This window comes from Adiantum capillus-veneris, chromosome 13 (genome assembly GCF_014529385.1).
Source record: "Adiantum capillus-veneris isolate H3 chromosome 13, ASM1452938v2, whole genome shotgun sequence".
Lineage (NCBI taxonomy): Eukaryota > Viridiplantae > Streptophyta > Polypodiopsida > Polypodiales > Pteridaceae > Adiantum > Adiantum capillus-veneris.
In genome coordinates, this window is record NC_140943.1 from 101782980 (window position 1) to 101798438 (window position 15459).

Consider the following 15459-nt stretch of genomic DNA (forward strand, 5'->3'; position numbering starts at 1 on the left):
TCGAGTCTCACAAGCTCAACAAGAGGAGATCATGAGGCAAGTACAAGAGCTGGTAGACAAAGGGATGGTGAGGCCTAGTTCCTCTCCCTTTTGTTCTCCAGTCCTTTGAGTGCAAAAGAAAGATGGTACATACCGTACGTGTGTGGACTATCAAGCACTAAACCATATCACTATCAAAAACAGTTTTCCCGTACCTCGGGTAGAAGATCTGTTTGATAAGCTACAAGGCTCGAACTACTTTAGTAGGATTGACCTTAAGAGTGGCTATCATCAAATAAGGATAGTGGATGAAGATATCTTAAAGACCGCGTTTTGCACAACGTTTGGTCTTTATGAATATCTAGTCATGCCTTTTGGCTTGACTAATGCACCAACTACGTTCAATCGTTTGATGGAGAAATTTTTAGACCATACCGCAAATTCACTGGAGTATTCTTTGATGATATCATCATCTACTCCAAGTCTTTGGAAGAACATAAGCAACATCTCCAAGTGATTTTTCAAGCATTGAGGGAGAACAAGCTTTTTCTTAACCAAAAGAAAAGCGAATTCTTCCTTCAAGAGATTCGATACCTAGGTCGTATTATCTCTAAAGATGGTATCCAAATGGATCCATCAAAGTTAGAGGTAATAAAAGCATGGCCTAACCCAAGAAATCTACATGAGCTAAGAAGCTTTGTTGGTATGTGCGCATACTATAGACGCTTCAAAGCAAAATTCTCTCAAGTAGCCGGACCACTACACGACTTAACTAAGAAGAACGTTAAGTTTGTATGGACTGCTAAGGAGCAAAATGCTTTTGAAAAGCTCAAACAGAAGCTTACTTTCCAACCAGTCCTCGTGCTTCCGGATCTCTCAAAGCCATTTGAGATCCAATGTGATGCTTGCGGTGATTGCCTTGGAGCAGTTTTACTTCAAGAAGGGCATGCCATAGCATATGAGAGCCGAAGGCTCAATATTGATGAACGAGTCTTGTGCATTTATGAGAAAGAGCTTTTAGCTGTTCTACATGCCCTAGATACATGGAAGCAGTACCTATTGGGGACTCCATTTATCCTATGAACTGACCACCAAAGTCTCAAGTATTTCATGACGCAAACCAAGATTTCCGACAAAAAAATGTGGTGGGCAAATTTTCTTTCACAATTTAATTTTCATATTGCTCACATAGCTGGTAAGCACAATCAAGTGGCTGATGCACTTTCACGATGACCCAAAGTTAATGCGGTGTCTATAGCTACTCACAATGATCTATCCTCTATGATAGATGAGTATGCTACTGACCCGGACTTTAGAGACATAATGTCAGCCCTTGCTTTGGGGAAGAAAGAGGAACCATTCACCTTGCAGGATGGTTATCTTCTTCACGGAAATAGGCTATGTGTCACCCATTCCCTTCGTGAGAAAGTTATGTATGAATCCCATGCTCCTCCATATGTGGGGCATAGAGACATTCAACCTACTCTCCAAGAAGTAGAGACATACTTCTTGCTACAACCGGAGGCATGGAGTTCCCTGCAAAATACCCGAAATAGCATACTACAAACCATAAAACAGACTAATTGACATACCTAGCAACCACATAGACGTATAATCACGAGATACCCTAATAGAAGGAGACAGAGTGCGAGAGAGAGAGAGCAATAGGGTGCGTGCAGACGCACCTCCTAGAAGGGAGTGCTACAATGGTGAGAAGAAGAACGCAGACACTGGGTGCAATCTCCCCCTGTGCAAGAGTGACCCTTTCCCTCTTGCACGTATTTGTTATATAGATTTCTTGAATGGTCAAATTGGTTACAAACTGGCCGGCCGGTCATAAATGGCCAAAGCTCATAAAAGAGCACTTGAATAATAAAATGTACATGATATACATATCCATTCGCATAGGCCAAGCTCTAGTCTTTTCTACCTCTGCAATAAATAATAAAATATCAATTCTATAACATACCTCTCCGTTGGAAAGCAACTGTCCTCAGTTGCGAAGATAAAAATCTGCAAGCAATCTAACCTTGCTAATTAAGAAGGATTAAGCTAATTACCGTTTAGGTTAATCCATTAGAGATTAATCTCTAATGATTTTTGCATAGTGTTCTCTCTAGATGAGAGAGAGAGTATCAAGGCTCCGAATCTGAGAAATTATGAAGAGAAGGGGTCCTTTTATAGCTTTTTTTGGGCACCGGGCAGCTTCTGGCAGGTTCCCACACTCCAAGCAGCCCCCCAGCTTGCATTTTGCACCATCTGCTGCTATCTTTCTCCTTGGCAGGTTCCCCCAGCTTCCACACTCCCCCCATACCTTCCAGAATTTACTTTGGTTGATTTTTGTAGATCCTTAATGATGAAAATTGGAATTTCTAGCTAATTCTAGAACCTTAGTGTAAAAAGTCTTTGTTAATGATTAATACTAAAACCATCCAATTTTTATTACTAATTGAATTTCTATTGTAATCTTCCAGGGTTTGTAACTTTTCCAATTTTTATCGGATTCAGATTTTGAAAATTACTAAACATAGTAAAGCTCTGCTTAGGATTCCAAAAATACCAAAATTAGCAGAGTTTGAATCCTTCAATAGTGGTTTTCCATTAAATTTTGCAAGCTTTGTACAATCTTTAAGGTTTCGGAAACTGGAAACCTTACAACGGAGAAGACGCGTTTCTTTGCAACACGTTCACGAATTTGGCAAGTTAGATCCATCTATTATAGATTAAGTTGTTGCCAATTATAACTCGTCGGACTCTGACGCTGGCCAACAGGCAGCAATCTTACAACCCAATAGACGTATTCGCAGGCGCTTTGGTCAAGCAGCATATGTGAGGCCACAAATGTAGCCTCTGACAGCTCAGGGGATGATCATGCAGACCACATTCCCAACGAGGCAATGCTTGAGCCCGAGATCGATGAAATGATCGAGACGATCATGGATTCACAAAGGCTTATCTATGATGATATGAAAAGTGAAGCCGATACGACATTGTATGATGGAGCACGTGTGTCTAGATTGACGGCGCTCATGGTTCTTCTCAACATGCAGACAAAGTTTGGATGGAGTGACACTAGCGCACAGCGCTTTTCAGGTGATCTATTACAATGTGTTTACTTTAATAAAAAACTCTAGATGTATAATGATCTGATAGATTTTTACACAATTGTACCGTATTTTTTTCGCTGTGTAGATTGCTCAAAGACACATACTGCCAGCTGAGAATGTGATGCTAGATTCCAGATAGGAAGCAAGAAAGATCTTGCGAAACTTGGGGATGGATTACAATTCGATCCATGCTTGTCCTAACGACTGCATCTTTTCAGAGGGGAATACATAGACATGGAGAAGTGTCCGAAATGTGATTCCGAGAGATATCGAGTAGATCTCCACATAACAAAAATTCCACAAAAGGTTTTGCGATATTTCCCTTTGCTTCCTCGCATCAAGCATTTCTTCGAATCTAAGCCCATGGTTGTTCTAGCAGCATGGCATGAGGAGAATAAATCTTTGGATGGTGTGCTACGGATTCCTACAGATTGCACAGCCTGGAAACATATAGATGAAACATGGTTGGATTTTGCCAGGGAAGCTCAAAATTTGCGCCTAGGCCTGGCTATGGATGGCGTAAATCCACTTGGTCAAAGATCAACATCTTACAGTGTATGGACCGTTTTCATCGTTAACTACAACATTCCCCCGTGGTTGACTACGAAGAAGGGGCACCTATGGCTAAGCTTGATTGTGCCAGGGTGGTATAAAGTGAAGAATATGGATGTGTATCTTCGTCCACTATTGGAAGAGCTACAACAATTGTGGATTGGCATAGAAGTGGTGGATATGAGCTGACACACAGGTCGACGGAATGCTTTGATCAGAGGCATTCTAATGTGGACCATGCATGACTATCCCGGACTAACAGAATGCTCAGGTGATTTACACTTAACACTAGAATGGTAACCTAACAGGACATAATAGTGTCCTTTCAGGGTTTTGGGAAAAAATTCCAAAACCATAGTAGATCCACTCATTTTGAAAAATCCTTTCATGAGCTTATAGTTCAATAACTACTACATATGGAAAAAATGAGAAACTTGTAATTTTTCTCATCTCTTGGTCCCTACAAGCCTCCAAAGTTGATGGACCAGTGCATTTTGCCCTAAACAGCAATTTCTTATGGTTGATTGCATATAAATAAGAGTGGGGATTTTTGTAGGACATGAGATAAAATGCCCCGTTAACTTCAATGGGTTGGTGACCAAAACATATGGTTGCTTTTACGTCACTAATTTTTTTTTGGCAAAAAAAATACGTACAAAAAAGTTGCATTTTTGCCATTCTACGGACCTATCATCAAAGTTTCTATAGTCACGCTCAATACAGATACTATATACATGTTTTCTTAGTTTTCTTTGGGCCTTTGGATTCAAAAGGAGACATGGAGCATGTCAAAAGGATAATGGATCTCTTACAATTGGAACCTTGGGGGCAATGATAAAGTGCTAAATACAGCAAACATGAAAAAACTGGGTTTAGCATTATGACCTCTAGAAACCCATAGAAACTACTCAATATCTAGCCAAGTTTGTAGTCTATGATTAGATATGGTTACTACCTAAAAAATACACACAATTGGCCTAAGAAACTAGCAATATTGAGAAAGTTATACTTGCTACTCTAAAATGTATCGTATTCTTCAGCAATCAAAAAACTCAACCATCATCATATACTATGCTATATAGCAGCTTAGGTCCTCCAAAACTCAAGTAAGATTAGCTTTATGTTATACATTACAGTTACACAATCAAAATTGAATTTGGATATCAAGAAAGCCACCAAAAAAATCATAAAAGTGCTAATTTTGGCCAAAAAACAGGATTACGCAATTCTTGTAAATTGGTCCTAACTTTCAATTTTAACACTTAGCTCTCCCTGCAAGCATCAAAACATGTTGAGAACTATAAAGGCCTAACCTCTAGCATCTAAACCTCACAAACATGAAGTTTAGAGTGGTATAGTTGCCAAAAACTGGAAAAAAGACAAAAACAGGACCCGTTTTTTCACACAGTTTAGGTTCAAAAATGTTGTGCAAGAGTAAGGTTAATGGTGAGATCGATACTCCAAAAAAATGCTAAGTTTTTTTCAGCTCATAAGGCAACTTTGTGGATATATAGCACCTAGAAATTCATTTTCATACTCTTCAAATAATTCAAGAAAAATGGTCACTTAACAGGACACAAAAGTGTCCAAGGACATAGAAGTGCCCTGTTACCATTCTAGTGTTGAACTCAAACACTGTAAATCTTGGTTTTTCTCAAACTTATCTATTATCATCTGTATACATGCACGGCTTCAAACAAGAGGATACAGAGCATGTGTCACATGTGGACCTAGACTGAATGCACGTCGGGCGCCCTCATTGAAGAAGAAAATCTACGAAGGTCATGAAGCGTACCTTCCAGAGAATCATGTGTTACGCGATGGATTTTTGGGAAGAGATCCACCAAGGATGTCTGCACAAACATGGTTAGAGCAGAAGAAGATGTGTGATGACGGTTTGCCCCCAAGGATGAAGAGACTCTCTCTATGGTATGAGTTACCATATTGGCCCCGACTCATGATCGATTATCACTTGATCGATCCAATGCACATATTCAAGAATGTGGGTAATCTGCTATGGGACCATCTGACCGGCAAGAAAGATACTTTGGGAGCCAGGGTTGACCTTAGAAATGTGGATCGTATGGAGCAATATTGGCCGTAGACAGCATCCGATGGATCGATAAAACTCCCTAAAGCGCCATGGATTTCAATGGAGCCCAAGAACGCAAAGTAAAAGAGACCATTCAATCATTGCGGACCCCCACTGATGTAATTCACTCACTCTGAACGTGTTTTACTAAAGAAGGAAAGCTTACTGGTTTGAAGTCACACGACTGTCATAAAATGTGTCAGGTATATTCATAGTGGAATATATCATAGTGAGACTTGTGTAACTTGTGTAACAAATTCATGTGTGGACTTTAATATCATTGCTGCACGTGTTTTGCAGTTTATTTTACAGGTGGCCATTGAGGGATGTTTGTCTCTTGACGTCCGTAACACAATCTACAAACTTGCGAAGTTGGTGCAATGGATCTCACAAAAGGAGATCAACATAGACTCCATACCATTCGCCAAACTAAACACTGCGGAGGTTGTGTGCATGTTTGAGAAACACTTTCCTACTACCATGCTAACCATTCAAGTGCATTTTCTTGTTCACATAGTTGATGAGGTGGAAATAGCTGGCACAATACATTCCAGATGGATGTTCTTTTTAGAACGTTTCATGAAAACGCTCAAGGGATATGTGCATCAGAAAGCACGTCCGGAGGGTAGCATGGTAGAAGGTTGGTTGGTATCAGAGTCCCTAGTGTACATTGGAGAGTGGCTAGACGGATTTGATAAAGCCCAGGACATGCTATGGTGAACCATAGATGATGAGCGCATATTTGGGATTGTCATGTGCAATCTCATTGTTGAGAAGAAGATGATGGAAGATCTAGAGGCTAAAATCAACAGATTTTGCATGCTTCACAATCCAGTGATGCAAAAGTGGATTTCCCAATATGAGGATGCAAAGCAAGAGCGACAAAGGGAACGAATCGAGGGGAGACGGGGAAGACGACCACCGATGCACTATCCGACGGGTCTGGAGAGCCTACCAACATTCATGAGCTTAAGATGGTTGCACAACCAATTGAAAAGCGCACAACAGTGGTGAAGAAGTGACTGAGGAGGAGTGGGAGTACTCTCGGGGTTGCGCGACCAAGGTAAGTTTGCAATGTACGATTAGTGACTTTTTAGATGTTTGAACGGCCACTCATAATCTTTGTTGGTTATAGTATAAGTCATACACAGCAGCATGGTGTAAAGGTCGACATTTTAGGGTGGAACGGATCGACAAAAAGCGTTTTACTCAAGATTGAGGAATCATTGCAAAATTTGAACAGTCTAGTCGACGACGAGCCTCTGATGCAGATCCTGTGGTGACGGACCTCAGTTACTTTGGCACGCTACAAGAGATTTTGAGGATCGATTATAGAGGATCTTTTGTCGACTTGTTCGACGTGCAATGCTTCAAGATAATCATGGAGGGCCGCAACGCTACTGTGCGTAGAGGAGAGTCTGGTTTTCTTGAGGTGGATTCAACTAAGAAATGGACTGACCTAAGAGACACTTTCGTACTACCCGAGCATTGTGAACAAGTAAGTATAAAAATAGTTAACATCCAATTTTAGAAGTTATGTGCTTGGAAGCTCTCATGTAAGTTATGTGGCTCTGGCATGTGATATTTCATCCTACAAATTCTGCATCAAACTGGTGGTACGTCATAGAGGTAGCCCCTCGTAGTGCATGGACGTATGAAGGCTACCATGTGCCAATCACATCGGCATCAATGGAGGAGATTGGAGAAGATGCTCAGTCAGAAGCCGTTGAGGTGCTGCCAGACGAGCATCAAGCTGCTACTCTCTATGGGGTGCATACAGAGGATCTACAAAATGAAACGGAGGGCATCTGTTTAAACGGAGAGCTCCATATAGATATAGGAATTTATGCTGAGCTTTGCGAGGATGAGAGAGAGACCTCTTAAAGCCATAAATATTGTATTTGAATAATTTTGCTCCGTTTTATAATATATATTGTATTCACGTGGTTTTTTGTCTATTTCTGTCTATATGCATCATTGTGTCATTGCATTTAATGGTCTTTGCATCCACTCTAGGTACGTATGCTCTAGGTATGTTCTCACAAGCAAGGATGACGAGCACTACTCTCCGAGTGCGATGGAGACTGAAGCTGCAATTGTGAAGGTCTACTCAATATAGATGCTTCTTGTCCCACCGCTAGATCTAGTTGATCTGGTGAAAGAGACAGTAAGAAGCACTACTACTGCTTCTCAACATCTCTTTCACCTAATCAATTAGATTTAGTGGTGGGGAAAGCAACTTCTATGAGTAGACCTTCGCGATGCAGCTTCAGTGTCCATCGCACCCGGAGCGTAGTGCTTTTACAAATTCACAGAAATTCATTGAAATCTCTCTACACAAGAATCCCTCCCCCTTTATGAGTCCTCTCTCTCTCTCTCTCTCTCTCTCTCTCTCTCTCTCTCTCTCTCTCTCTCTCTCTCTCTACTTGTCCATGTTTTCTTCTCCATTCATTCAATATTAAGATTAAATGTTCGTGTGTTTAATGCAAGTATGGATGATGATGAGTTTCTTTCTTCTTTGTCACCCGAGCAGAGACAATAGTACGTGGAGCGTCATCGCTCTAGAGCAGCATCACGCGTTCCTACTCCTTTAGCGTCTCCCTCTGTTTTGAAGCATTCAGCACGCTCCGAAGCTTCGATGTCGACGAGACAATCTTCACACTTGTCTAGGCACCGGTGCTCTAGTGGTGGCGGCGGTGGTTTTTGTGGGGATGTCGCCACCGATGCCTCGACACAGCCTCGTGTTCAACGAGGCTCTTTACCCTCCCCTTCTTTGCCCGCCCCCACACCAGCCACTGCATCGCCATCTACACCAGGTTTTGCGTGGCTGACGGGCGTTCCTAGCAGCTACACACCACTAGCTACTCCTCCAGGAGTCGCTTGGCAGTCTTCGTTTCGGGGCCCAGATTCCAGTGGAGACACTTGACGTCCATTCCTAGCAGCTACACACCAGTAGCTACTACTCCAGGAGTCACTCCGGTCGACACTCCTCGCTTCGGGGCCCAGACTCTAGTGGAGACACCTGACGTCCGTACCCCCATCGACATGCCGCTAGAGACCCCTTCCGGGACACCCAGGTTCACGCGTCACGGGCGAGAGGTCTTGCCGTACTCCGTCGACTTCAACGGTGGCATCATCTTGGATGATGAAGGCAAGAAGGTGATCTCGCGAATGCGCGGTCTTTGCTCTCATGTGTTTAGACACTACATACTAAACACTTGGAGTGAAGTACCAAGTGATTTAAAAGACAGAGTCATCAGCATGTTGCATGACGAGTTTCCTACTTCAACACGGGATGACCGCTTCAATGAAGACCTGGTGAAGGTTCAAATGCGCGAATACTGCAAGCACAAGTGTTCCGAAGTGCAAAAAAATCAATTAAGCATGGGTGGAACATACCAAATTGGCTGGCCAAAGAAGATTGGAATGATGCGAGGAAAGCAGCGCGCAAGAATCCCGACAAGTGGAACCAAAAAAAGGAGGTAGACAAAGCGCAAGTAGAGGCAGGGAGCTCACACCACTTGGGGAGCTACGGGTGGGCATCATTTGAGGTCAATTTCGTAAGTGTTTTCGCATTTCTCTTTAGGTTTGATAGTTTAGGGTTTAGGGTTTTTTAAATTCTAACATAATGGATTCTTTATATGTTTTGACAGTGATCGATGGGACGTGACCCCACACCGTACGAGCGTGAGTACGCAGGGAGGAAGGGCTTAAACGCCTTGATGGACATTCTGAGTTCTCGTGGCGGCATGGTTAGTATTAGGGTTTACTCTTTTCTATTTGTTGTATTATTTTATAAATTATATGTTTATATTTACAGAAAGCTGTTTTATTGTTTTTTTTGCAGAATCCAATAGATACGCCGCTTGGATACGAAGAGACGTCTGATTAGACAACGTAGTCTAGCCATAGCTAGATAGCATTAGGTTCCTTTTTTTATAGCATATGTATCATGAGATGACGTTTATACGTCTTTTATAACTATTGGAAAACCATGTATATTTTTTCAATAATGACAATGGTGTTGTAAGTGTTACATTTGCAAAGTTTAACAATCAAGTGATTTTGTCTATGATGTGTACAATTGTCATTGATTTACTTTCATCAATTTACTTTTGTCAGTTTTGTAGTTTTGTATCTTTATTCTACAAACAATACTATGGATGATGGAGTTAATGGTTATATTGTCTTGTGGGTGACTACTTTGGGTCTATATCTAAGCTTGCACTTTCTTTCAAAGGTGAGTCTGGGCTTATCTTGGATTCATTTAGGTTTACTCTATTATTGAAACATTCAATATGGTTGATGGGTGGCAAGGCATTGAAAGGGCATTCAATGCCCTGCCACCAAAAAAGAATTCTCTCGGGCGTCGCTATAAGCATCGCTATATAAGGCTCTACACCATCGCTATGAACGTCGCTATAGGTGGCCTATAAACCTCGCTATGATCGTCGCTATAGATGTCGCTATATAGCGACATCTATAGTGACACATATAGCAACGCTCATAGCGACGTTCCCGTATCGAGGCTGTTAGCGACGGTCTTAGCGACGCCGAGGAGTATAAAAACCCAATGTATTTTCATCGCTAACAATGTCACAAGTGCACACAACCTCTTGTAGTGAATAGGTATGTACATCAAAACAATTGGCCAGAGTTGTCCCATACCATACTTAGACTAAATCAGCCAAGGACAACTCAAGACCTGATGTCAATTCTGGATCAGTAACCGAGCAGAGCCATGCCAAGAATCCAATACACATTTTCCCATAAATCACCTTCTTAACACATTTGCTTATAATTTTCACCAAAAAATAACCAAAAACAGTTCCAAGACAATTGGCCCCAATCCATAGTTAACACACGGTATATTGGATATGAGACCAGAGAACCAACGTGAGATTCTAAATATATTTATAAACAATGAGAATTCATGCTATACATCAACTAGGCGGGCTCCGAGGCAGATGTCCCCACAAGTGGGTCCGCCATTATCCTCAAGCCAAGGTAATGAACCCGAGTCAAGTAACCTCTAATCCTGCTTACTTTTCAATATATTTTCATAGGGTATTCTTGCTATAGACAACATTGAGTAAGTATTAATAGTCCATTTAATGGACCAGCTAACTCCTCAACTTAAACAGATCATGAAACAGTAAACTACATAACAAAACCAACATCTACCAAATATGAAGTATATCTTATGAGCAGCTAATCAGAGGTAATTTTTATGATTAACTGAGCAACCAATATCCCATAGACAGGTCAGCATATATTTCCATCCCCCAGCAACAGCAAGCTTTTCCCTATCCAATTATCCTCTCAAATACGGCACATGAGCCAGCATATACTGCAACACTGAAACCCGTACCAAGGAAGTTTACTCATTCCAAAATCATAAGTTAAATGAACAGTTCATAGATTTTAAGCAATAATCTGCTGCTCAGCACCCTACCTTTACAGACGTGATCAAAAACTTGCAATAGAGCCAGTACCAGCCTAGCCATATCAATGTTCATCCATTGCAGAAGTAAGGCTTTAACTAATATACCCTATAATCATATAATTTCATGGTATATTATTCCAAATATACATAGAGCTGAAACCTGAGGCAATCGAATCATTCCAAATGAACAATTTAGAGATTATATGCAACAATCGGTTGCTTACAAACCTACCCTTACAGAAATGTTCAAAACCTGCAAGAGAACCAGTAATTAACAATAAGGCTGTATGTATTTTACATATAGCCCTATCAATGTTCAACGTCTTGCAGATGTACGGCCATAACCAATATACCTCATAATGCCATGGTATATTATTACCAATATCGAGATCTAAAAACATGAGGCAAGACATGGCCAGTCATCTACTATAGAGAGCCCGCCATTTTCGGCAGCTAAATTAGGTTTATACATTCCCAGCAATCGGTTTTATAAGCCATAAGTCAGCATATTTCTGTAGAACTCACCAGCTATTACTAGAAGAATACAAGTATGCTACGATGCAACAGAATTTGTTTCAAACTCCATTCACATCCCATCCTCTTACATGTTTCTCATACAAATACTCATGCCAAGCACAGATAGACTCCCAGCCTTCTACTTTTAATACCAAACGGGGGTTCTCATCCCAATGTACAGACTCTACATTCCAATACATGCCAAATACAATCATCCTAGAATAAAAACTCGGTCAAGAACCTGAGTATGAGTCGGTGTAGCTAGCTCGATTATTTGTTTCTCCTTCCTCTTTGCCATGACACCAAATACAATACACACCAGGAAGAGTATAGTACACACCCTGCAGGACACAAGAAAACCACAATAGAACCAATGCTAAGTGAGCAAAATTGCTCATCTTTATATAGGAGGAAGGTTGGGGCAGAACCATCCAACAACTGCAGAGGTTAGGTGAGGGCAGCACATGGAGAGAGCCGCACATCAACAGTGTCCAGCGGCTTGCCAATGTTAGAGTTTTTAGCTAGCAGTCACAGAGAGGCAAGAATGTCCTGTAGCACACCATGGTCAGGTTATTGTAGCTATTGTCAAGACCAAAAGAGGGAAGAGGGAAGAGAGGAGGTATGCAGGTAGCGCTAGCCATCAAACCTCACACAGAGCCGCCCTCATCAGTCCCTAAGAGGAATAACTCCGGTAGGTGAGCCAGCAAGGCCAATCTTAGTTATATTAGTCTAAGCCATAAGAGGCCAGATTCCCACGGGCATTAGTACTCCCAGAAGTAGTACTGGTTGATAGTCCTAAAAATCCTTACAAAGACCAGATTCCCACAATTATGTGTTATATTTATGCCATGTGAAAGCAACTCAAAAAAACACCCAATTTTTATGAAGGTATTTCCACCAAGTTTAGCTAATTAGGGTGCTACTTGTGGTCCCTAAGTTCGATTCATTGCCATATGGAACCAATGTAGGAGTGGCAGAGGTGTGAGTTAGAGTCTCGAAATCATAGTATGAGGGAGATTTGTGTGTGTGTGTGTGTGCCCACCCTTTCCCAGACACCATAACTATTGATTCAGTAGGCCCATTAGATATTGGCCTACTTCCTCAGTAATAGAATGAGAAGAGGTATGTCAAACCTAGCCCCCGGCCATTCTCTCTTGTCGAGGGCAGATATCATGGTAGAAAGTAATGTTGTTTTACTAAAACCGTTTGCCTGAAATTTCTTGATTAAAACCTCTACTTCTTCAAAGGAAACAAATGCATTAGACGAAGAGTAAATGATCAGATATAGGATACTTAGACAGGTATTAATATCCATCTTAAATGGTTTGTTACACTTTTTTAAAACAAACTCAGCCGCTGTGAGTTTAAGGTGGTCGCGTTTCCAAAGAATCTCATAGAGAAGTGTCCATTAGAGGGGTTTAATAATGATATCTCAGTAGAGAGGAAATTAGTGCATATGGTAAACGTAATATCATTGAAGGTGTTTTGCTCTAAAAAAGTTGACTCAATATCTAAGCAAGATGGGTAAATTTGAGCAACTTTATTGACAAAGTCAGGGTTGTTGATGCTTAAAATATCATCCATAAACCTGAATGTATGGTTGAATCTTTTGATCATAGGAATGTCCTCAACCAGACTTATATGCTTAGTGATCCATTTGAATTCAAAATACAACAAGTAAAGGTTACACATAATAGGTGAACAAGAGAACCCCATTGGGATTCCACTCTTTTGGCGTAAGCACCTTTGTTCCAAAACTTATATAGCATTGGCTAAGTACCCACTCGATAGCACTATGGAATTGTACACAAGACATGTGAAGGGGGATTTCTTTGGTGTTTTTCTTAATCCACTTGGTCGTTTTAACAAATGAAATAGCAAAAATTCCATTTTTGGCTTTATTGGAGAAGGCCATGTTGATTCAATGTTGGTGCAGCTAAAGTTGGTCGAAGGTAGCAGGTGGTCTATGCCAGGCCAAGGCAGCAGCCGAGTGCAGTGCAGAAGGCTAGGGCAGGTGCCAAGGCCTTTGGCAGCCAAAGGATAGCGGGAAAGTATGGCTGATGCGGTTTTTTAGGCCAAAAGTGCTATGGAATGGTCCAAATGGGGTGGTAGATGAAGATGTCCAAAATGCCAATTCAAAGCTCTAGAATGTAAAGTCCAGCTTGCTCTAGAAGTCGGTCCAGACGGCTTGTCAAACGGAGCCTTGGTGCTCAAGATATTGCAGTTTAAAGAAAGGGTGTGTAGCAGATCCCCGACAGACAGGGTAGCTGGGGACAGGTGGCCCGGGCTGGTGTTAGTGCATACATGTGTAGAGCTTGAGTTACGGAGCATGCCTATCTTCTCGGATTGCGAATCGGAGCTCTGGATGGCAAGTTATGGCCGTTAGAAGATTTTTAGGGGGCCGGCGGGTCTGAACCCACTTGGCCGCATTGGAAGATGTGCCATCTAGCGTTTTTTGAGCCTCGCCAAGGTTCTTGATGATAGAGTGAGCCATGTGGAGCTAGTTGGAATTGATTTCACGTCAATCGGATATTCGGTCGGTGTTTTAGGGCTTAACTACTCCCCTGTTCATACTCACAAGCACGATAGAGACAACATACTTATCATCCGATGACACGACTAACCCGTAGGTGCACGTAGGCAATCTCGTTAGCTTGTCAGGCTGAGACCAATCTACACATACGCACTGTTATGATGCATCAATCACTAACCCTGGTAGAATGCAACCCACTCTATCCCTAACCGCTCACAACACCGTTTACACTTCCAATGAACTCGGAATCGCATCAAACCTTGTAGGCACCATCCTCTCACTAGGATATACTTACCTATAAGTTTAATCTCACCAGATTTGAACCCTAGTTATCTCTAATACAGTCGCGATAGACTAACAGGTCATAATCCAAAAGTGGGCAAAACTTAATTTCATGAGTATCTATGTGTAGCTAATCTCTTTCTCATTCCATAAAGCACTTGATTGTTGAAAATAGACATTGTTTGTGCTACTTACAAACAAAACAAGCTCGAGGAAGGATCAATCGCGAACATCTTGAAAATGTGAATGCGTGGCGTGGGCGCGTAGCTCTCGGAGAGACTACCGCGATGGTGTAGTCACGTCGTGAATCCGGTGAGGGAGAAGCGCGTAGCGAAGAGGATAAGACACTCTCTCTCTCTCTCTCTCTCTCTCTCTCTCTCTCTCTCTCTCTCTCTCTCAGACTCGTACGACACATGATTAATATTCAAAAACAATGTTATTCCAAAATGGTTCTAAGGTGAGTTTTATACTTTAGTCACCTTAGCTCAAAAATGTACATGGGGTTCTCTTACTCATTATTACAAAGTGGGAACAAATCTGAGTACTGACTAACTGATTAATCTTTACATGACCAAGACGAATGGATCAAAATGATAAGACGTCTTTGACATAAAATGGGAATTTGATATGCTTTACAAGATTGCCTCATTACAACAGTTGGACAAATGGGGCTCCAACACTCCCCCCCTCCTAATTCATGTCTACCACGACATGATCGTCTTTGTCTTCAGTGTCGTTGTCGTCCTTCTTGGTTGATTTGATGTAGAAACGCATCATATCACATAGACTCGCTTGCCATTAATGGGCCAAAAATTTTGGACTTGTACATGAAGAAGCCTGTGTAAAATTCTTCTTCGAAGGTTTGGAGATGGTAGCTTGGTAGAAACATTAGCGGTCTGAAATAGGCATACAATACTGGCTCTATAGGTGGCCCACTTAGATCGTATGACAG